The 25028-nt window shown below is 38.5% G+C and overlaps 1 protein-coding gene across 1 annotated transcript in view; it reads right to left on the bottom strand.

Moving 5' to 3' along the window:
• LOC139732572 (uncharacterized) overlaps positions 1-23362 on the bottom strand; it is a 109876-nt gene extending 86514 nt beyond the window's left edge. The window contains exon 1 of the mRNA XM_071643425.1: positions 22947-23362. The gene's annotated coding sequence lies outside the window, so the exon portion shown is untranslated. The remainder of the gene's footprint in view (positions 1-22946) is intronic.
• Positions 23363-25028: the final 1666 nt, after the last annotated feature.

Genomic DNA, 25028 nt, shown 5'->3' with positions numbered 1-25028 from the left:
TTGTTTGTTGTTTTGTTTTGTTTGTTGCGGCTTTCATCTTTTGTCGGGGTTGACCTTATTAGGCACAACCGTGCTTATCACATAATTCAAATACTGTGGAGATGAGTTAGGAGTTTTACTCACTTACTTTACCATCAAATCATCATGGAAACAATGTAAAAAGTTTTACCTTCTGCGAGGACTGCAAATTCCAGTGGTAAGGACGCTATTAACCCTAAGCTTGTTGCGGCTTTACTCACTTTTTCTGATCCTCTATCCGCCTCCTTTTTCGGAATACTCGGGTAATATTTTTTTTTTTCTCGCAGAGAACATTAACATTTTAGATTGATGTTTCAAAGCTCTTTCGCTCGCAATTCTTGCCTCCGTTCTTACTTATTCACGTGCGTCTCCACAATTTCTTTCCATTTAATTCGGGGTTTTAATTTCCGGTGTCTGCGCTTATCAAATCCAATTATGAGGGAGAGAGAGAGAGAGAGAGAGAGAGAGAGGAAAAAAAAGGCAGAGGTTAACATCTCGTTTGTTGGCATGCAGTGGTCAATGATAGTGACGAATTGTTTGTGGAATGTTGCATGGAGTCATTCTATGCCTAACACTATGTACACTGGAGTATACTACTCTTTTCTTGCATTCTTTTGATATCTTTTGGTATCTTTGTTGTGTTAACCAGAACCCTCATGCCATTTCAACCTGCTCGTTTTTGTCCTTTTGCTCTCTTTAACTGACATATTTTTAAATATCATTGCAGGCGTGGCATTTTCTAGTACTTCTTTCTTCGCCCTACACTCCCTTTTTACTCTCTTTCAACAAGATGCATTCGTTAAAAAGCACAAACAGACATGCGCAAATACACACTCCCATAGTTATATCAGGGAGGTGGAAGAATCCACCTCCCTGGTTATATTATTCTACAGACATACACACCTACACACAATCGCACATACCTGTAACCACATCTTCAATTTTCTCAGCCCTTTCCTTCTTCAACTTTCTCTCTCCTACTCTCTCTGTCTCTCTTCCTCTGTATATATGTATATATATATATATATATATATATATATATATATATATATATCATATACATATATTATACACATATATAAGTAGAGAGATAGATGTACAAATATATAGGTATATCACTAAAACATAAAGACTTGTGCTTTGACATGGGAATGGGTATTACCATGGAGCTAGCACCAAGGGGGTATGGCACACTCCGTGTTCGCCAGCCCTATCCACTGTTCGGCAACCAGTTCATAAATATGTCCCTGCGACCGCCTGGTCATTCCTCGTCTGTCTCAATCTCTTCGCCGAGGGGACAGCGGATGGATCACGTGATACTAATTACCATGGCAACGCAAATTATCTCGGGCTTACATTCGGCGGCTGTGATGTGGTGTGGCAGTCGGGATGGTGGGGGGGGGGGTGGGGGAGGAGCGAGGGGGTAGGGGGTTGAGGTTCGGTGTTATTTCTTCCTCTTCACCTTATGCTCTCTCCCACTTAATGGGTATCGACCCAGCTGCAAGATGCATCCTTCCAGGGGAAGACATCTTCAGGATATTTTGCACCCATGTTAAGTAGGAAACAGAGAGTGCGCATCATGCTCCCAAGTTTCCGCCCGCCTCAACGCTTAAAGAAATAGAAAATCGTGTCTTTACTTCCAGTTTCCAGGATTTCCCTTTCTTCTCGTAAAGTTTGTGTGTCCCTTCTGTATCACTGAGAATTAGATTCCTTTAATAAACTAGTATATCGCAGAGGTAGGTAATTCTGACCTTTCTTCAGACTAATAACACTGGAAACTTCGTCGTTATGACGAAGGGGGGGGGGGGTACTAGAGATTTCCAGTGAATATGTTCGGATTTCGAAAACAAAAAAACAAAAACAAAATCCAACTGTTACTCCCGGTACAAAAGGGGAGCGTATTTTCAAATGACACGGGGCTAGCTTTTCTTTTTTTTTTCTAGCTTTTTTTTTTCGTTCTTTGGTTTTTAAGCTCTGAGATATTTTGCCATAAGATCCGATACACATTGATGGGACACATTTTTTTTTTCAACCACGCAAAATATCTTGACATTTGCAAAAAAAGGATATACGACCTTTGCAGAAAATGATCGATCTACTCGCCTTTAGACATCCAGAAATAAAACTTGGTAGAGTTAAAGGATACTCATTTCTTTTTCTAGGTCCCCATCTTGCCGTATCTTAGAGGCAACGAGTTGATGATACCCAAATGTCTTCAATATGAGCCTGTCTTCCTGGAGGTATTTTCTTCTCTCTCTCTCTCTCTCTCTCACTCTCTCTCTCTCTCTTGTATTCATATATATATATGTGACCCGCTACAACAAAAGGATCCTAAAGTCGCTGACGGCTGAGCCGAGAAAAACGAGTTTGAAGTTATATCATCAAAATTGGGCAAAACTGTCGGATTTCTGTTTTTTGGCATGATTTTGTAGTCTAATATTTTGTCTATCATCTGCCGAAATTTTGGAGCTAAATGATAAAAGGAAAGGCAAGAAATCAGAGTTTTTCTGGGCCTTGATTTTCCGACTTTCAAGGTAACAGAAAAGTGTCCGAAGATTTGGATTTAGCGCCGCAGCTAGACTCCGCCCCTAGAAACAAGGGACTGATCTTATTGGTCAGTGCGTGGCATCCTGATTACTGATTGGTCGTGCATAGACTGCCGTCGCTAAGCTTGAATGAACATCGCAGAGGTCGCTAGGAGCATACCTTTTATTGTCATGCGGTGAAAACTGTTTCGCCTCCCCTTGATCATGATAGCGTCGGAAGGAAAACTTTGAAGACGTTTTTCTCGCAACTCTGATCTCCCCAACCACTTGACATGCGCTAATATAATCATCGATATGTCCGCAACCGACTATTTTTATGAGTTGTGTTATGTATGACATTAAAGTAAAAGAGTAAAGGAATTATGTCATGCCGTTTTCAGAAAATTGTCCTCCCCCGACTTTTGGATCCTTTTGTTGTAGCGGGTCACATATTATATTGAAGAGGTTTAATGCAAAAGCAGATATATCCATTTCTATGATTTTGAGATATTTAAGACTAAAACTTCTGAAATATAAAGAAAATTATTCAAACATAACTACAGTGCATCTTGAAAATAATTCTTGTCATGTTAAGAGGGCAGTATCCTTGAAAATGTTCTATAATTAATGACGACCTAATACTTAAAAAAGAAAAAAAAAACGTTTATCTCTTCCTGCTATGGAACTATGCATGTGTGTACAAAGAAAAATAAAGAGAGAGAGAAAGAAAGAGAATGTATGTTTGACATGGATGTTTGTGAGTGGTAGATTTCTCTAGATCTCTCTTTCTCCTTGATCAAGGCATGGGCCCGGGCATTGAAGTGGCGCCACTGCCGAAGGCCAATGACAGCTCCCCCTCCCCGCTGAATTGTGTCATCATCATTCAGATCACGTTATCTCAAATTACGAGTGTTTGCTCCACTTTACATTCACCCATAACCATGATAACTCGAACGCAAAGGACAGTAAAATATTCCCCGAAAATAGAAATTGGAGATCGAGCACGACCCAAGGGCGAAGATACACCTTGGCAGCAATGACACTTGATGACATTATAAGATAAGAGCAAAATGTCGCCCGCGTGTCAGGATTCTTGGATGCGCAGTCACTTTTTTTAATGAATATATAGAATTATGGTATACTATCAATATCTACAATAGTCCCACTAGTACTGAGTTCATCTTTCTCCTGGCTGCCGATCATTAGGTCTTCTTCTCACACTTTCGTTAAGGGTTATTGTCGCTATAGTTGCTATTCGTTTTACAGTTCAAGTTCATCATTTGTTGAAAAGCGATTGTCAACTGCCTTGATATCTTCCCGTCCGTCTTCAAAGTCCAGAAAGATCGGAAATGAGCCTGACGGGGTCATTAAAGGTACTTGTTTACCATTTGAAATGAAATGAAGTGAAATGTATTCATATTGCACATAATGGACATTATATCATATATACATAGTACAATATAAACAAAATATCGTGACATTTTTTTTTCTTCATATAATCACAAATGTGGAGGGGACTACTAAGAAGCACTGCTCGTAAAATGTAGACCTCCTACGGAATACAGACAAATATAAAATCAAAGAAAAGGCAAAGTGTTACAACGAAAACACTTAAACACTGTTTACCATTCTGAGCAGTGATTTTAAAGATATTCGAGTTATCACATTTGACGCATATGTGTAGCTCTGTTGTATCACATAACACCCTGCCATATAAACAAAATGGAATAAAGCCTAAAAGAAAGGAGATATCACTATTTTTCTCAATAAACCATAACTTTAGACGGGTTAATCTGGAAACAAATTATTATTTCTATTACTCACATTTAGTATATCTAAAGATATTAAATGATGATTATGCTGATTAAAATTTTTACGTTGGTTGTTTCTATCCCTAACTCACATTTTAGAACTGTTTTGAAGCACTTGAGCTGGGTTTTTGTTTCATCTGCAAACGCTAATGCCATTTTTATCCTCGTTGGAAAGGAAAGAAAAGGAAAGGAATTGCTGTTCAGCGACGTTTCATAAGCTTTCGTGATGGTGACGATCCACCGTTCGGTCAACTCAATCGAATTAAGATCAAGAATATTGATTGGAATTACGGTCATAAATTTAAAGTTGCATTCAACAACAAAGATGTACTTTTGTACGGAAACATTACTTGGCCAGAAAGAAAAAAAGCGCTTCATCATCCTGTGTTACTACCTAAATAACTTAATTTACTGATTTAAATCATCTAAAGTACGTAATATTGGCGCGTATTATGACTTGGTTAATGGTAGCAAATATCATCATTCTAAGGTTGCTACCTTGCGTAAGCCATGCTAACGTGGGATTGATACATAAACACATTATCATAATTATTCTGAAGGTGTGGAGAATCATTACCGAAGGTCAGAAGTTTGAGTTGCTATGGCAATTATTCCACAAATGGTTTCGTTTTCTCTCCTGCTTTCCCATGATGTGCTAGAATACATCGCCTAGGTGAGAATTCCCTGTGATTTATACACACACTCACGCACGCATGCATGCACACATAATTATTCTGGCTTCGAATACGGGTACACATGTTGGGTAGTCATAGATTAATGGGATCTGTTTAAACAAGCCAGGGTATTTACGCAAGCCATTAAGATGTCGGGACGAACATTGGGTGACAAGAACAAGTTCCAATCCGTCACAACTTATGGACGAATTCCACAAACACTGGAACCCCGAGAACATACCGCCATGTATACTGCATGCTAAGATTACCCTAGAACGCTACTGAAGGCGATTATAGTCTGTACAAAGGTTAGATTTATGTGTTACTAACTGTTGTCATAGATGATATTTTAACCCACAATCAACTACTTTTCGGAAAATGAAAAAAAAAAAGAGTTCGTTAATTGGAACATTAATCGTGGCGCTATTCCAAAGTTCATTATTCCGAAGGTCCAGCAATCCGGAAATGAAATAGGTTTCCTTATTCCGAAGGTTTGGAAATCCGTAAATGAATTAAGGTTCGTTACTTAATCCGAACATGAAAAGAAGGTGCATATTAACAAACCTTCAGAACAGCAAACTGAAGATCTGAGCGCGGGAAATGTAATGATAAATACCGGTGAACCAATTTTCTCATTATCTTTATAGTGGATCAACAATATGGAATGTATTGCAAAAAGAACCTCTAAAACTGAATATAACATTATTATGTAAACATTCTTGTGTTCCACTGGGGCTGGTTATTGGGACAGTTACATTACGTAAACCGCATACAATATTATCAGTATCAAATAAGAAATGCGCTACATAAGATTTTATCAAATTCATTAACTTTTATATTTCTCCTATCATCACAATTTTTTTCATTAACATTATCAAATATTGTCATAATATGCCCTGTAGTTACAAGTAATGTAAATTCTAACAAAACGTTTAAATGGTTAGATAAGTACAACTTGGTTCCCATTTATACGGCTACCTGTAAAAATGACGATTTACTGAAGGTAAAAATGTTGCCACGCAATGCTAACATCCGGGTTAATCTAAGGTTATCCTGATCTACTTCCTGTCCCATTTCAATTAATGTCATTACTACCCTTGAAGCAACTATCAACAAGTATTATTCGTCGAAGTGTTACCAGCTTACTTCACCAAAACAGCGCCAATATGCAAATGCACGTGTTGGGGGTTTCCCCCTTCGCTGATGCAGGCTTATGAATAAATGAACTAGGCTTTGACCTTCTGTACAGCGTGTATAGTGATTGCCGGACAATGCAACTGATAATCGCAATTAAGTAGATTATCTCCCCGCAAGCAGTAACCATCAGACTCGTTGTCCTTATGAGTATTAACTTAGGCTTACTCGAGCTTCGATTTATTTCACTTTCAGGGAAATTGTTTGACAGTATTTCCAGGTTGCAATTCTGAGCTACATAGTTATGCTCCTCTAATCGTTTTCTCACACGAAGCGTAATAAAACTTGATGCTTCAACTAATACGACAGAATACAAATCACTACACTGTTCCGCAGAACGTTATTCTACTACACCGGTTATTGGCGAGTATTGTATACATATATCTCGGTAGTTACAGTGCATTTCTAACAAATATTATCGTTGAGTTATTACGGTTAAATATTCCTTCATCCGTTAGTACGTGCTATATAGCTCATTCACCAAAATGACATTGTTGCATGGTTTTCTTTAAGTAGGACTTTACTATGTTGAACCTTGTCTGTAAGCAAATAACCACAGTCATATCATCCTACTTTTTTATGATCACATCGGTCGTCTGTTCTCTTTTATTTCATAATGCTTTCCTTTGGTTAATCATTTTCACTAATTCATGTGATCTAAATAGATATCTGTGTCCCACATAGACTCATAACTGATTTTATCCGGGGACTAACGAGTGAACAAGCTTGCTTTTACCTAGGCCCCATCATTTCTCGTACTTTGAACATAGCCCACTCCGTAAACAGACCTTTGCGCTTTAAATTGAGACAGACTGTTGTACATTGTACATTCAGGTGAAGTTTCACCAAATTCATGTTTTCCAATGTTAGTATGTATATCATAGTATCTTGCTGTGCCATTTTCATGGGATATATGAAAAGAAATTGGAATTGAAATTGAAATCTTTGCTCACTTTCAACTCTCATGAAAATCATCGCTATCCCATCCAAACCAACAGCTATAACACACATCATAATGACTCGCAGCAAATGCGCCATGACGTGTCTTTGTAGCATCAACACGAATGCGCATTCCTTTTAGATTTTAAATATTGGTTCTCGTATAAACAGCTGACCATCCGTCATCCATGTAACTGATGTTCGCGAATCCTGCTGCCAGACAGACAGCGCATCAAGCACGCAGCACTAAAGAGTAGACGGGGGGGGGGGGGGGGGGTGAGCGAAGAGCGAGATAGCGTGAGACAGATCAAATCAAGATAATGCACCGCGGAGGTCAGAGAGGGGTTGCCTAGCAACGAAGTGGATGTATGATGCGGATGGTTCACTCACATTCTGTCGCAATGTCGATGTGTGTGTGGGTTTTTTTTCGTACCTCTTGTGAAACATGAAGGAACTTGTTTGTCTGAAGTTGATTCCAACTAGTTGTATGGCTTTCTCGCCACTTCACTCTCAAAGACAAAAATACAAACTCGTCCTCAATCAATTTCGCAAAGCCCTACAATCTTTCCTGTCTCTTTCATCATCTCTGTTTTTTTCATCTTTACTTCACTCCCGTCTTGTTGAGGATGATATAACATTTTCTCTTTGTTTTTCTGTATCCAGGTGACACGTCACTGATTTTTTGTTTTGTTTTCAGTGATTTTTTTACTAATTCCATTTCCTTTGAAAATATAAGTTTCACAAAAAATACATATCTTATACATAACATTTGTCATAATGTTCACACATGTATGAAACATATTCCATAAAACAAAAAATAACCATACTGATACACACTTACAGACATCGACACACACACACACACGCACACACACGCACACACACACACACACACACACACACACACACACACACACCTACACATACACACACACACACACACCGAAATAGAAATGTCTCCGAACAACAATGTATTGTGTATTAGAAGGCGCGTTGTAACAAAGTAGTATGTACGTATCGGGTTCTTCAGGATTGTTTCCCGCTCCACAGCAGCACCATGGCGACATCTCGGATCAATCAGATTTCATAATTTAATAATCCGACCTCCTAGTAAAATTTCGACCACAGCTAGATACAGAAGTGTCAACGAAGGTTAGGAAGCAATATTGAAACCATAACTCAGACAACAGAAGCTATAAGATGTATAGCCACAACAAAAACAAGTGTTATTGAGCAGGCAGGAGCTTTCTTCGCCCGTGATATATAGGCATATCGATGTATACATATGTATGTAGGCCTATGTATATATGCTTTTATGTATGTATCTATTTATCATTATCACTGTATTATATGTAAAATACGTAAGATTTATATAAATATATAAACATATACAAATGCAGAAAACATAATCATTTGAACTATTAGTTTATGCAATAGATTAAACACAATTAAGAAGATTCGCACAAGTTGTTTTTCCAGTGGGCCTGATGTCAGGCTTAGGGATATTTTTGTGTGTGTCACTGGTACCATTTTGTAACGTAATTTGAAATTTGACAAAAAGAAAGGAAGTAAAAATCTATATAATTTAAACTAATATTTTTTACACTCAATTTCGTTTTCCCCACACTAGATCCTTGAGTTTTGAAAGAGTGTACATGAAAACTACAAAAAACTTAAAATCAGTCAGAGAATTTTTTGGCACTTTGTTATAGTCATGAATAAAATGTAATGAATGAGGAGTGCCAAATAAAGATAAGTCTTAACTTTCCATGGATATTTTACTCCCCTTGTGTTTCCCCTTTATCCTTCAATAACTTAAAAGTCTGTTCTTATCAAGGGAATCATTCCCACATGTTTGAATTTACATCGTTCATTTTAATGGGTTATAGGAATGTGAGATGGTGATAGGTTACATAGATCATGATATCAATATGAATTTAAGATGGAAAATCGAAAGGATCCAAAGAAATATCAGACTCGGGGGTCTCGCGCTCACATGAGTATCGCACGTTCACCTTCCACGCATTCTGGCAGACTGTATAACATAAGAACATAGCAAACATGGGGGGGGGGCAGCTCTAAGGGCGGGGCGGGGGATGGAGTCCATTTGTATGTTCTATCACACTGGTAAACATACCTGTGAAGTATATAGAAAGACTGACCATGCATTTTCAAAAAGACGATCAAAGAGTAAGAACTGGCTCCTAATTCGGTCCTGGCCCTTATGGGGCAACCCCTATCTCTAGGGTAAATTACCTCGAAAAACTTTTGCCTTTTTTTTGGCTATTTTACTTCTCTACTTAAGGGGTTCTGGGTTCTGGGAGGTACATGGTGACCATTTGCATAAGTATTCTGTCACTTTAGTGATGACGCCTGCCAAGTTTGATAACATATTCAACCATGTGTTTTTAAGAAGAAGATGAAAATATGAAAATCAGACCCCAATTTGCCCCCTCCGTCTACTCTACCCTAGAGCCGTTAAATCTACTTACTCGCAGCACGAGCTTAGCTTATCACTTCAGGTTTGAGAGAAGAAGATTGTTTTCTTATTTATTTATTTTTTATTTTTATTTATTTATTTATTTATTTATTTAATTATTTATTATTATTATTATTTTTTTTTTTTTGGGGGGGGGGGGAGTCACCCCCCACCTCCATGGGGGTATTGTGCCCCTGGAGGCCCCAAAATGGGACATTGTTCTCATTTGTACAAGCATGTTTTCTATTACTCTCGCCATGATACGTGCCAAGTTTGGTAAAAATTTGACCATGTGTACCATGCATTTTGGAGAAAATGAAAATCTAAAATTTGGTGTCCAATTGGACCCCCATGGGGCCCCAACGTGGGGGGAGGGCTCCTCGGATCCGCCATGGACAACCTTGAAACTACAGTTACAATTCTGCTTGCTCATGACACTGACTTTATTACTTTTGGTTCTATAGAGAAGAAGATTTTTGAATATTCCATAATTTGGGGGCATGCGGCCTACGTAGGGCCCCCAGGGGGTACGGTACTCATTTGAGCACATTTAGATTCCGTCCCCCAAGGGATGCAGCTACCTGCCTATTTTCGTGAAAATCCGCCATGGAGTTTTTAAGAAGAAGATGAAAATGTTTTTTTAAAAAAGTTAACCCACGACCGACGTCACTTGAGCCTTTGGCTCAGGTGAGCTAACAAAATCATGAACAATGAAATATTTCATTCGTGTTTTTTTTTCTTACGCTAATGGAAGATGAATAAAATTATTCGTTGCAATCAGAACTGTATTAGCATGATATCAGAAATACATCCCACGGTCCTTAAGCAGGTTCATATAATATATCTATATATATATATATATATATATATATATATATATACATATATATCGCGATATTTGATATTTATATCAAATATCAAGAAAATAAGATTTGAAAACCAGGTTGTAGAAAATTCTCGTAATATAGACAAGATTTTTAATTCGCATTTTCGACGATTGGAGAATGCACGAAGCATCTCTTGTCCTGAAAAAAACCCTCCATCTCTTCTCTCCTATACCATCCTGTATGAAATGACAGATGTAGTAAATGCTACACAAAGGGCAAGCAAATCGCGGGTCACATGAATCATTTTATTTTAAAAGGTGCAATATTTTCGAATACTAACTCTTTTCCCTTACAAATCCATGTTATGTATTCCCAGCCCGAATGAACATTGCTAAGGTTTTTCCCGTATCATACCTTATGCAAGAAAGGAGAAAAACTTGATTGTAGTAAATGCTGTCAAATTTCTTTACTTTCCACATTATTTGAAATTCTTGAAAAATTAATCTCCAAAAAGAACAATGAGCTTTTTCAACCATGTCTGGTTCTGTTACAATATTGTTACAAAATAAATATCACACAAGTGAATTTGTTGCTCTTGATTTAGACAATAGAATGAATATGTACCGAATTATTGACTTTTCTTAACAGAACCAGACACGGTTGCTTCTGGTGCACCATAGCCGAAAAAAAAGCCTAAAGCATTTTTAAGAATAATGAATGCAAATTGATTTCGCTGTTTCGTCACCTCAATAAAGATCTTGTTGATTTGGAAGGGATTTTAAATAAGATTGAGTTGAATTGATCTGATATAAGTATGCATTCATGTATTAGAGTTGGTAAGGGAATATAAATATGACATGTGGCCCGTGTGGGATAAGGACCGCGGTTATTCTCTTGAGGTAGAGAGTGAGTGTGATGGGAATGGGATGGGGTGGGGGATGGGAGGCTCGCATTAATCTGCATCATCCGGAACAGAACTAGATAACCTGTCATCCGGATGACAAGAAAGAGCGCGTGTCCCGGTATCACCGGAACTCATCCCATCGATTGTTAATTGCAGAAACCTTCTCTTGCGCTTCAAGGACCCATCAACATAAAATAGAAAGAAAAAAAAAAGGAATAGAAGAAATCACTAGACACACGACATTTAACATTATCTTTGCTAGATTTGATTTCATCTTACAAGGGTATTGAAGGGGGATGGACATTTATGATATATATCATATTGTTATAGTTTTCTTCCAATACTTTGCCCTTATAGAGTCGCTATTTTGGTGAAAGCGTACGCCATTTGTTCTTCCATAGAATCGCATGAGTCGCAGCGAAGTTTCCTCCAATGATGATAGGCCCTAAACTTGACATTAGTGCATATCAGAGTCAATTATTTCATAAATGTCATGTCACGTTACTAAACAGCCTTTGTCATTTTGTTTTCTTGCAGTAATGTCCTTCATTATAATATTCGTATGGCTGATTCAATGCCGGGGTCTTTTCATGCGTCAATCGTGAGATATTAGAAACGATTATTAGAAACGATTATTACATCCAGGTTTGAAAAAAAAAATGGCCTGATGAGTTGTAGAGTGATGATGTATCACGTGACCTTGTCCATTACCTCATCTCATCATCAATACTCTACCTCATATTATTATGACGTCATACAACGTCATATTGCATGGTATGTCGTCTTTTGAACAATACATCATCTTTTACTTGACCACTTGGAATATAAGTTCGTACAACCTCAATTACAATCACCAATAATGTGTATATTTCACTTTCTGTTCATGAATGAAGGTCGTTTTTTGAAAAGGGGTGAATCCAATCCTTTATACTTTAATATCAAGTTTTAGCACTACGTATAGACAATCTTAATAAGAAAATCTCATTGCTTTGATGTTACTTCTTCATCCTTTATGTGTATAAAAAAAAATGAGTCAAATGTGCATGAATCACACGAATTCATGGCCAGGTAATGTGGAAAACAGAAGGTTAGACCAGAAAGAGCATACATTATGTTACTCCCTCAAAAAGAGAAGTGAATTGTAAAGGCACAGACCATTCTGATAAATCATTGTACTATAGTAATATTAGTCGTGCTGATATAGTGTTTACTGAAATGATGATGAATGATAAAAATAATGCTCTTAATCATACCAATGATAATACCAATGATCGTATTAACAATCATCAGTTTGATATTTGTAATGATAATGATAATGATGATTTTGGTATTGATAATGATAATTATTATAATAATAATAGTAATGATGATGATAATAATGATAATAATGATAATTATTTTTTATTATTATTATTATTATTATTATAATTATTATTATTATTATCATTATTATTATTATTATTATTAATACTATAAAAGAAAAGAATGATAACAAAATAACGATAATAATCGTATAATTCACACAAAACTATACGTTTGCCCGGGACGACGGAGCTAAATAGCCACACCCGAAAAGATTATATTTTTCTTAGTGCCGTCAAACTGTGCTCAGGCATTGCACGTCATGTCAATGGCGGAGTTGTCAACGCTCAAACTGCCGTACTCAGCCATAATGCTCGAGTTCAAAATTATCTAATCGAGCATTGCAGTTGATTTCTCACAGAATAAAAGAGAGATCTGAGAGGCACGTTTTGACTAGACAGGGACCTACTAGTCTGCTGAGATGGAAGAATTTAAAAACAAAAATACCACGGAGGAGACAATTATTGATCACGCACTCTCGCTGTCTTAGGCCTACCAACTTTTTCTGCAGTATAGTTGAGGTAGACGGTATTTATGCAAAGTGATTCGCACATATACCAACCTTAAATACTGTGAGAATTAAGAAACTAATCTTGGTATGAAGTGACTCGTAGTCACTGATTTCGTGAAAATGTTTCAGCAGATTCAGTATTACCATGAATATCGATAACTATTCAAAAACAACAACAACATTAATCCATTATCCTATTTACCGATATTCCCATGTGCCCTATCGCCAACTTTAAAACTACCACGTGTGATTAATCTATGTGTTTGATTGTTTAAAAAACGATGGCAAACTTTTAATCTTCACGTTGAACGTGCATTGCCATAATATCGCTCTTGTTGCCTCATTGCAATATTTCAAGCTTCATCACGAAACTGTGCCACAGACACTTGCACAACACACAAATCCCCAGATAATTTATTACCTGAGTCAATGAATTATAGAAGAAAGCAAATTTTCAATTCTATTCCTGATGGGTTTGTGAACATATGTTATTGAATGCACTGTCACAATCTTGCATCGGCTTCTCATCGTGGTAGAATTATTACTTACAATCACTATTTGTGTTGAGATATCGGTTGTAGTTGATGAAACTTTTTTCTACCTCTTTATTTCTCTCCTTTTTTGCGTCCTTGCCTTCCCAATACATCTGTCTTTTAAATTTCCTCTCTATCGTACGCATTAGGTCTTCAACTTCTTCCGGATAGTCATTTTCTCTATCGTTTTTTATCCCTTCTGTAACTTTTTTTTTCCTGCAACCCTTTTTATCTTTCGCTTTATCTCCCTATATAAATCTTTTCATCCAGCTAGCTTTCCTATTCTCTCTGGATTAATGTATCAACAGCTACATCGATGACAAATGTGTTCAGACGTTAGCCAAGGGAGAGAGAGATTTCGAGCGACCAAAGTAGATGAACACGTTCACAGAAATACTCAAATGGATACTCCTCATGAACGTCTACCTCTTCTACTACTACCAGCCTCGTCGGTGTCGAAGCATGAAGAAGATCTAACGCGATTAGGGAAATCATCGGTGGCTCGAGCTGGAAGGAAAAGATGCTAACTACAGTCAGAGTGAAAAAAAGGAGGGTAGAAAGGGACAGAAAGAGAAAAAAGGACAAGAAAGGAAAGGAAGATAAAATGAGGGCATAAGGAAAGAAGGATGTATTCTACACTGCAAAAAGTCCGGTGTTAAATAGTGAACACCGAGCTGGTGTTAAATGTTCGGTGCTCATTTATGGCGTTAAATTAACACCTCCGGGTGTCATTTCCAAATATAAAACTGTTCTTTTTTTTGAAGAGTTTCTTAGTAACTGCACTTCTTGTTGATTTCTAATTTAAACAAGACGATCAAGAATTTTACATTAAAATACTAGATTTTTGAAAAAATGTGAAAATAAATTTACACCAAAGTAACACCAGCTGGTGTGGTCTCTTATTGAAGCTGGACGGGTGTTAAACCATTCATATTAACACCAACAAATATCAAATCAACACCATGTGGTGTCATTTTTGAATTAACACCAGTACAGTGTCAAAATAACACCAGGTACAGTGTCAAATTAACACCACGAAGTGTCAGGTGAACGCTTTTCAACACCATCACAGTGCATTTTCTACACCTGTGGGTGTGGTCCTCTATTGAAGTTTGACCGGTGTTAGATTTAACACCCATGGTGTTAAATCGAACACCGATGTTTTTACAGTGTACTGAAAGCACAAAACGCTTACTACAGGAAGAGAGAGTGGAAGAAAACCTTTGCATGGAGTGCATAATAATAATAATAATAATAATAATAATAATAATAATAATAATGTCTTATTTACCCAGGGTAGCCTCTTCAGTGTTGCCACTGCTCTACCAGAGGGGCCCTGCTATTATTATTACCCTAGCATTGCCAGGTACCCATTTATACACCTGGGTCGAGAGGGACACAGTGGGTTAAAACATCTTGTCCAAGGACGTAAGCACTGGGCGGGATTCGAACTCGCGTCCTCCGAGCGGGAGTCGGGAGTCTTATCCACTTTGCCACAGTGTCCCCACAGAGAGTGCATGAGGAAAAAGGAAAGAGGAAGCAGAGTGCGTTGAAGGAAAACCGTTTCTACAAGGAGAGGGAATACAAAGAGGGAGATGGAGGTGGTGAGATATGGAGCTGAGGGAAAACCGTCACCATACAAGGAGAGCGGAAAGTAGAAAAAAAAAGAGGGAAATGGAGAGATTGAGGTGAAGATAAAAAATTATGAGTACAAGGAAAGACAGAAGAGAAAAAAAGAGATCGCGCGGTGGAAGGATGAGTCCCTTGGTTCTCTCTTCCTCCCACTTCCATACTATGTCGTGCACTGTCTATCACATCCTGCTTGCTTGCACAATTATAAACACACAACTACACACACACATACAAACACAAACACACACCCACACACTCTCGTATACAACACACACACACACAAACAAACAACACACACACATCAGCTCTCAGAACGGTTGGAGGAAACGAATCGCACAATCTTCTGGCAGTTTCACACTAACTAAATCCTACAAGCCAGTGATTTCATCCTCCCCTATTCCCTCTTCTACTAACTTACTCACTTCTACTCATTCTGAAACTACTTTTTTTTCTTTTTTCTTTTTTCGTCAGTCTTTTCTGGGTTTTTTTTTTCTTGGTTTCTTAAATGACTCATCCTGGCAGGACACCGATGTCCCTCGGTTTTGTGCGCCCAGCAGAACGGAGAACACAGCGTTTAATACTATAACTTCGAAGGGGTAACATCCATCATCCTGACAAATTCAAAAGAACAACACAATCTTAATTTAGACCTGTCACCGCAGCGCGACGACACCACGCAACAGCTTAGCACGGATGAGTATTCATAAGGCAAAGGAGATAATTCATGCAAATCGACACAAGGTAATAAGAACGAATCGCAGAGTAAGGATTTAGCCCAACTCGAACGCCTCTCTCTAGTTCTCTATGATAAGTTGGTTTAGGTTGAAGCGCTTAAAAAAAAAAGAAAGTCTCGCCCGAGAGAACGTTTGCAATGAAACCACACGCATATCTTCTTACAGTCGTTTATATACGTATATTATATCTGCTTTCGTGTGCTAAGTGTGCCTGGTTTGTGACAGATCTCTACAGTATTACGATACGTTGTTTCTTGTAAGCATTCAAATCCTTCATTGGATTGACTCAGATACAACGCTGAAACATGCACAGACAGATAGAGAGAGAGAGAGAGAGAGAGAGAGATGGGGGGGGGGGGGGAGGGAGCGAGAGAGGGAGGGAGGGAGAAGAATAGTCTAAATATGGCAAAAATGAAGAGAACAATGTTTACCTCCGTTCCACATTTTGTTTCGTCTTTCTTAGAAAGGGACTACATTCTTGCATTTGTCCCTATACTATACAGATCCTGCAAAGCTATACACTGTAACTCTTTGGTAGCCGTCCCCCCCCCCCCATAAAAAAAAGGGAGAAAAGATAGAGATGAGAACAAAATAGAACTGTAAAATGGATTAAAAACGAAACATAGAAAAAAAAAGAGAAAACGTACTCAGTTTGATCCATAGGAGGCATTAGAGTTCTGGGCGGGGAAATCGATATTGGGATTTGAAGCTTTGGGAGGATAATGTACGGTGGCCTCAAGACATCATTCGTTCAGGAGACGACGAAAGAAAGAGAATAATTCTGACAACTCTAGCCACCGCCTCAGGAATTTAAAGGGAAAAACTTCCACTCGAAGAAAATTGAAATAATTTATATATATAATACATCAATTTTACCTGTAAACTCGACTAAACTGAAATAAGTAGATAGGTGTACGAAGAAAAAAGATTCAACGTTGACAAAGAAGAAAATGAAGACAAGAATGAAATCTTAAACAAAGCTATAATCCCCGTAAAAACACCAAAAACAAATAAAAGAAAAATTGGGAATAAACATAAGTAAAAATATCGATGGGTCTTGAGGGAGATATGGCATCTATTGCCAGTAAAATCGTCGTATTGTCCGAATCTTTTCCGACTAGGGCTATAAACTTTTAGTGAGATAGCCAGTAAAAATTATTATTATCAACAAAATTAAAATGTGACAATTGTTATAATCACAACTTAATTGCATTTCAAAGGGGGGGGGGGTGACTAGGCTATTATGGGGCAACTTATACTAGCGTTTTGTGCATGCTCTTGCAGCAAGAGTTTCCATACTTTAAGCAAGCGTTCTTGCAACAAGCGAGGCGAAGATAATAGGCCCTACTCCCATTTATTGCCAGCTATCTTCGCCAGCAATACCATACTAAATTTTCTAATTATGTCATAACTATGGAGGTTGTTCTCTTATTTATTTTTTTTTTCAGAAAGATAGACAAAATCATTGCTGCTAGGTAAACCAAGAAACACTGGAACGTATATATTATACAAGGTCTTATGTCTATACACATATCTGGTTAGTTGTCAAATGTACATCAAAATGTTTATCTAAGAGTTTATACACACATACATACGCGTATGAATAAATACTTATAGTCATGATAGTGATACAGTATTCTGTATGTACCGATCGCCTCTGTCGTCTTCAGAGCATATATAACTAACATGACAGGTGTGGTAACATGAATAATGGCAAGGATGTCGCAGGTGGCCAATTTTGTTTTTTGAAACTTTGGACAACTATGTCTTCATTAGCTTTATTTGTCTGCCCGGTAGATGTGTGTGTATACAGGACTTTAATCTTATCATAATATATGCACACATAATCATATCATCAATTACTGAATCCCTGAAGCTACAGTAATCTATTTCAGGTGCCCAGTTTTTGACGGAAAGCAGCTTCAAGATTATGCAACGCTCACATGACGTTTGCTCGACTTCTTGTACATGGCCGTAACGAATTTTCCTTCCGCCGCGTCGCAACGTTTGCAAATCACAATGTGCTAGTTCATCATGTCCAATTTGGTTTCGTCAGAATGTTTAGATCTACCCTCGTTTCATTCTAATTCTATCTTACGTTTGCCTAGCGAATCTGGGCAGTTATTAACATCTAAAAGCAATGTTGCTCCGCCTGCGATCACAGACAAGAAAGAGAGAGAGAGAGAGAGAGAGAGAGAGAGGGAGAGAGTTAGTAAGGGATTTAGTTTTCCATTAGGAGACACAGTAGGACATTATAGAAAGCTGTTTTGTTTGATTTGATTCATGCCCATCGCCCACTCCCCCACAGACGTGCTCAATAACGGTTTCTCGTGGAGAAAAGAGCGTAGATTGATTCCGACATTTCCACCAGAAGACTGTGTAACTTGTTCATTAGATGATTTATTTTTCCTGCTATATCTTAGAAAGAACTTGTCTTTACCCATCTCTACTTCCATGGCCGTGTCTTAAGACTGCTAATTCCAACAGCGAAAAAAATTTGATTACTGCAGATTTTGAGCGCTTCACGTGTCAGTTCTAGAACGACTGAAGTGTTGAAGAATGAGTGAAATCCGCACTGCGTTTGATGTTGCGGATTTGCGGCTTTTCTCACCCAGCCACGCACTGATGGGGGATTTGTCATGAATGTTAATTTTCTGGACTATTATCAACAGGGGTGCTGGAAATAGAATCATGACTTATTCATGCACATTATACAGCGAGAGCAAAAGCAATGAAAGCAAATAAAATCCAAGGACCCCATACCCCGGGGGATGCAGAAACCCATCATTGGTATTGATTCACTGCACACGTTTGCCTCGCAACGATGGCTTTGTACAGGGAGATACCGCTACCTTATAACATTAGCGAAACAAGGGAGACGCATTTAAATATCTGATAGGTATTACAAGCTGTCTTTTTCATCCCTAATGCCTGAATTATGGGCATAAAGGCACGCTGCGCATGCAAAGTTTTGATGGACAACGTTGATGGTATAGGTCTACGAGAGATGCTGTGGTGTATAAGAGATACATCTGTCGGCTCCTCTTATAAGAAGATCCAGAGTTCAAACCTCGCGGTGTGTATTATCACCGGTAAGATGTTTTACCCACGATGGTTCTCTTAGCAACTCACAAATCTAATCCTAGTTGGAGTTACCACCACCTTTGAATAGTATGATAACCACACATTAAACTAATCAGGCTTTCACACGCTGATGAAGCTGAGTGAATGGTACGACTAAATTTTGTCTGTTCCCAGGAGTGTAAATCGTGTTTTCATTCTTTCCCAGTGTATTCGATGACGCACCGTCAGACATTACATCATAATACATTTATGAGAAGAAGTATTGCGTCGCGGTCGGTTACTAGATATCATTTTTATCGAGAGACGCAAATACACGTGTGCGGCCATAAATGCCTACCGTTTAATTAGCTCTTCTCACTGTTTCAGATGACAACTGAATCAATGGCACCTGTCCACCATTTCTGTTTACGCATTTCTTCTTAGCGGTAGCCTAGCTGATTAAAGATTCCTGTCCTTTCTTATCATCGTTTTGGTAATTGCTACACTGCAAAAAGTCCGGTGTTAAATAGTGAACACCGAGCTGGTGTTAAATTTTCGGTGCTCATTTATGGTGTTAAATTAGTTCAGTTCAGTTCAGTTCAATTCAGTTCAGTTCAAATTTATTTCATATTTCCATTTTCTCAATGATGACATTACAAAATTATTGACAACAAAACAAGAGTACAAAATATATACAATCATGTCTTTTGATTGTAGAAGAAAAAGAAAAAGAAAATATACTTGACACAAATGTACATGGTCACATCGTATGAAAATGTCACTAGTAAGTATAAGATATATGATGGGGCCTACATAAAAGCTTTAAAGCTTGTAAAACTGTAGGTTCCCGAGTTCATAGGCATATAATTTTACAAGGAGAACGGATATGTTTGTCTTGACCAACAAAAATTACACCAGTACAAAAAAATAGATGAGTAATAAACTAATGAACCACATAGATATCGCACAAACCAGACTGCATACAAATCTCGCAGTGTTTGAATAACAAAAATGCTGTATTATTAAAAGATGTATCGGTACCATGAAATAACTTAAGTAACTTGGTGCTGCGGACAAGGACAAAAGACTGGGAGCGTAAAAATGTTGCTAAAGGCTTGGTAGTGTGTATCCACTAAGTAATAACTGTTTTAATTTGCGTTTGAAGGTGAATAAAGATAAGGAAGAAGTGATATCTAGAGGGAGATCATTCCAATATCTGGGTCCAGTAAATATAATTGTCTTCTTTGCAAAAATAGTGCGAGTACGGGGAAGGTGATAGGCGTCACTCTGGCGAGTGGGATAACAGTGGATAGAACGATTCCTTTTGAACATGTGGATAAAAACAGATGGTAATTCATTAGTTGTTAGTTTATACATGAAAATTCCGAGATTATAATAAAATAAGTCTGAATTTTTCAGAATTCTGTTTTGATGGAAAAAACAATTGGTATGGGCAAAATATCCGGCGTGGTTTATGATTCTTATTGCACGCTTTTGAATACGGAGAAGGGAATCTAGTAATGAGTGAATTGCATTTCCCCACGCCAAAATTCCATAATTGAAGTGTGGAGATATTAAACAAGAATATATACTCTGCAAAATATGAACAGGAAAAAAATGTTTTAGCTTATTCAAATTAACACCCCCGGGTGTCATTTCCAAATTTTAAACTGTTTTTTTAAGAGTTTCTTAGTAACTGCACTTCTTGTTGATTTTTTATTTAAACAAGACGATCAAGAATTTTACATTAAAATACTAGATTTTTGAAAAAATGTGAAAATAAATTTACACCAAAGTAAGACCAGCTGGTGTGGTCTCTTATTGAAGCTGGACGGGTGTTAAACCATTGATATTAACACCAACAAAGATCAAATCAACACCATGTGGTGTCATTTTTGAATTAACACCAGCACAGTGTCAAAATAACACCAGGTACAGTGTCAAATTAACACCACGAAGTGTCAGGTGAACATTTTTCAACACCATCACAGTGCATTTTTAACACCTGTGGGTGTGGTCCTTTATTGAAGTTTGATCGGTGTTAGATTTAACACCCGTGGTGCTAAATCTAACACCGATGTTTTTACAGTGTACTGCCACAACAATCATAAATGTGATCGCAGGTTTCACTGCACTGCGATTTTGATTACTCACTGCTTGTTTCTTTGCTGTCGATAACTTGATTACCTCCCATTTTCGATACACTTCATTTCATTTCATTTCATTTTATTTCATTTCATTTCCGACGAAAGCATACAAAATGAAATTTGCGTATAAACAAAAAAAGTGCAATGTAAGCACATTCTTCTCACTTTGCCGTTTGCAGGGTGTGATATATTTCTATAGATTTAGGAATACATCTAGATACTATAGATTTTGGTCAAGAGTTAAAAAAAGAACTATAAGAACGTAAGATCATCCTAACAATGATACAATGGTGTTAAATTTACTGCTGATGTTTCCTTTTTCACTGACATTTCTGCGTCTGTGATTCTTTGGTGTAAACGCGCCAGACATGTGACAGATACAAACATAATACTAAGCGGAGTACGCATGGACGCACGCTAATAAACTGCTGGTTCCACTCGAACGCAAGCCTTTACACTAATTGCAAAGGGGGCGATGCGTAGTGCTGTGACCTTTAACGTTACTTTATTTAGCACATTGTACGCCATGACCCGTACATTCAACACGACGCTTTTAAAAATTTACCCTACGTTGAGCCGACATATAACTGTTGGACTCGTACGAAAAGCCCTTGTAATTTGCTTCTGTTTACAAGGAAGTATTGATAGCACTTGTGTTTTTGTATTCTTTTGTCTTCTATTTCACAGCCAATTTCACTAGAGTGATACTTTAGAGACAAAAAAAAAAATGCTGTGATTAGTGACTAGACATAGTCGTTTCGGTATCCCCTGTATCATGTTCGACACACAAGGAAGATTATTTGCTTTTGTGTGTTTGTGCTTCCACTGGTTTGGTTGAACATTAACCAACTACTGACAGCTACATACACACAAACACACACACACACACACACACATACACTGAAATTTACACAAACACAACAGATATGTAGAATATTATTGTGTTTGATATCACAGGTATATGATATAGTCCGTGACGGGAGTTGAATACACAACATATTCAAATAAACTTTTTAAAAAATCCAGTCGCACCACTCACGATTGTTATCTAATTTTCAGTCCTTCTTATTCGATCTTCTTTTTTCATAAAGCCCAACGATTATCACAGCCTATTCCGCGATACACAAAGAAAGAGAAAATGTATCTGCGCATATCTGTATTGGTTATCTGAGAAAAAAATTTAGAAACACCCGAAAACATTAGCTATAGGAAGGAATAAACAATATAAAAAGGCAACAAACAGAGCACGAAGCAACAGCGACTAGCACTCGAACACCGCATCAGAGTTGTAGCAATAACGCCCGGAAACTTCACCTTACCTGTACGTCGAGGTCTTGGGCCATCGAAATTATTGCCTCGAGGTCGATCGAGGTCAAATCAATCATTTACACGCACGAGTAGAATTTCCAATGTCCTGTCTATTAACGCACTCTGTAGACAAGAACGTGCTCTACTTTCTTTTGTGACACTGAATTCCGTTTTGGACGTTATCAGATTTTCGAGACTTAAGCCGCAAAATGCAGTAAAATACAATATACATGTATTCAATCAGTTAGCAGTAACGACAGTAAGGAAAAAATAACGATTACTTACCTTCGATGTCTAAAGTTAGTTCGTTTTTAACTGTAAAGTAGTCTCAGTTGGGGTCCACGAAATACGTCATCAAAGCCTGGATGCCGGACGATGACACGAACTTAATTTCATCACTTTTCGCCAACGACGTAATTACGTAGTTAAACCGGTCGTATAGTATGCATAAACCTTCAAATTGCAGTATGTGGATGAAGTCAGGGTGTGATGGACAAATGATAGAAAGAAAAAAAAATCTGGGCAAGTAAGTTTTAGCTCTATCCAGACGATGTAATCTCAGTGCGTTGAAATGGTGATTAAGTCTCCGTTTTGGCGGTGCAGTTTGTTGGGAGCTAGAACACTAGGCGCTACCGATGGTGTGTGGTCGATGTTAGAGTCTTTCAAGAGTCAGCGATATTTCGTAGAAGGGAATCGGAAATTAAAGCAGACCCTTCTAATCACTTTCACTGATGCTATCAACGACCTGTAATCCACAACCTCTTTTCGATGCAATCAGAAAGTAATGGGTTCCGATGGTTCTTGAGGTACGGTAAGTAGAGCGGCACGCTTGTGGGTTGGCTACCGTAGATGTGAACGTATCGCTTGCCTCTCTCTCGACGAGCTCCACAAATCGTTATAATCTGCCGCAGTAGTTTTCAGCAAATTCCCAATATTTACTCTTCTTTCAGCAGATGAAATGTGCTCTTCTGTGTGTGATATATTTCCTTGCTGTGACACTTCGTTTGGTGATTATGCAAACTGAAAGAAAAAAGACCCAACAACGTGAAGCGTGCTTGTCCTTCCTGTCGTCTGCTACGTTGATACGTCAGAACATGTGTCGTATTCCAGTAACTGCATAGACCTTGGAACAGAGTTGAGTGGGTTTTGCGTGGGGCTGTCCAGAACGAGTAGTAAACAATGTGAAATAACTGTACATAAATCACTTTTCGCAGCTGCAAATTAGCCGAAACACGAGTCGCGGTGTCCAATTAGCACGCAGAGCAGACGCGGCACGCATGCATCACCGTACTTGCACTCCACTTGGTTTTAATGTCAGCCGAACAGGGAATCACAGAACTGAGATCTTCTTCTTAATGAATTGAATACACGCAAATTTAGATACACCGTGATATGCCAAGGCTCTGTCTTTGTCAAGTCCCACGTTGCATAAGATCACTTGTTATTAAACACCTTACGAGGGATCCCGAGAACACTCGCGCCCGCTGTGTCTGTTGCTAGGGGTCGTAGGGGCTGTCAGATGAGTGAATTTTAACAGGTTGTTTTCCCGCGCTCGGGCAGTTGTAATTGCCTATTGTCCGAGCCGTAAAGATGAAGTGTGTGCGTCGCCCGGCACACGAATCCCCACACGTTGGTGTGCGCGTTTGTGCATGTGTGGATTCCGAAGGCCGTAGTCGCAGTGGGGACGCGTAAGAGCCAATGAAATTACGATGCATTCGAGGAGAGATTCGCAATCCTCACACAGCCAAACAGACTCACTAGGCTCATTACTTCGCTGCAGAGGGCTACACCGACGTGTGACTTACGCACTGCACTGAGGCGGCGGCTGGATATACGGTTCTTTTGCCTGCGCGACGGGGACTCGTGTAGCCAGGAGTCACTTTTGTCGAGATACACTGCTCGGAGAGAAGGCAGTATCTAGGTATGAGTCACTGAGAGGCAACGTACGATAGATAGTGATCATCACTCTTTTGCACAGGCCCCCTGGGAATGCAGTGCTGGGCATTAGTCTGTAGCCATGCATATATAAGAGCGGTCGGGATTTAATTTTTTTCCCAGGCGAGAGTGGAAAACGGCGAGCGACGGTTTAGCAGAGGAGAAAATCGAGTATACTTGGCGTGCGTTTTTTGTACGGCTGAATGAAGAGTAAGGAGAGCACGGGGAATTTAGCGCAAAGAGTCTTTGTGCCTGCTCGTGAAACATGTAGAGATAATCAATTACAGAAAGAGATTTCACATGAAAATAAGAGGAGGGAGAGAATGAAGGAATAGATAACACGCAGAAAGAGAGCAGAGAAGAGGTGGAGAGAGCATGATACTGATTGTTTTAACTTCACAGGAATATGAATGGCTAAATGAAAAATAACGC

The sequence above is a fragment of the Diadema antillarum genome, unplaced genomic scaffold (assembly GCF_040938485.1).
Source record: "Diadema antillarum isolate AM-2024a unplaced genomic scaffold, OU_Dant_1.0 seq00000437_RagTag, whole genome shotgun sequence".
Classification (NCBI taxonomy): domain Eukaryota; kingdom Metazoa; phylum Echinodermata; class Echinoidea; order Diadematoida; family Diadematidae; genus Diadema; species Diadema antillarum.
This window is presented reverse-complemented; position numbering and strand designations above follow the sequence as displayed.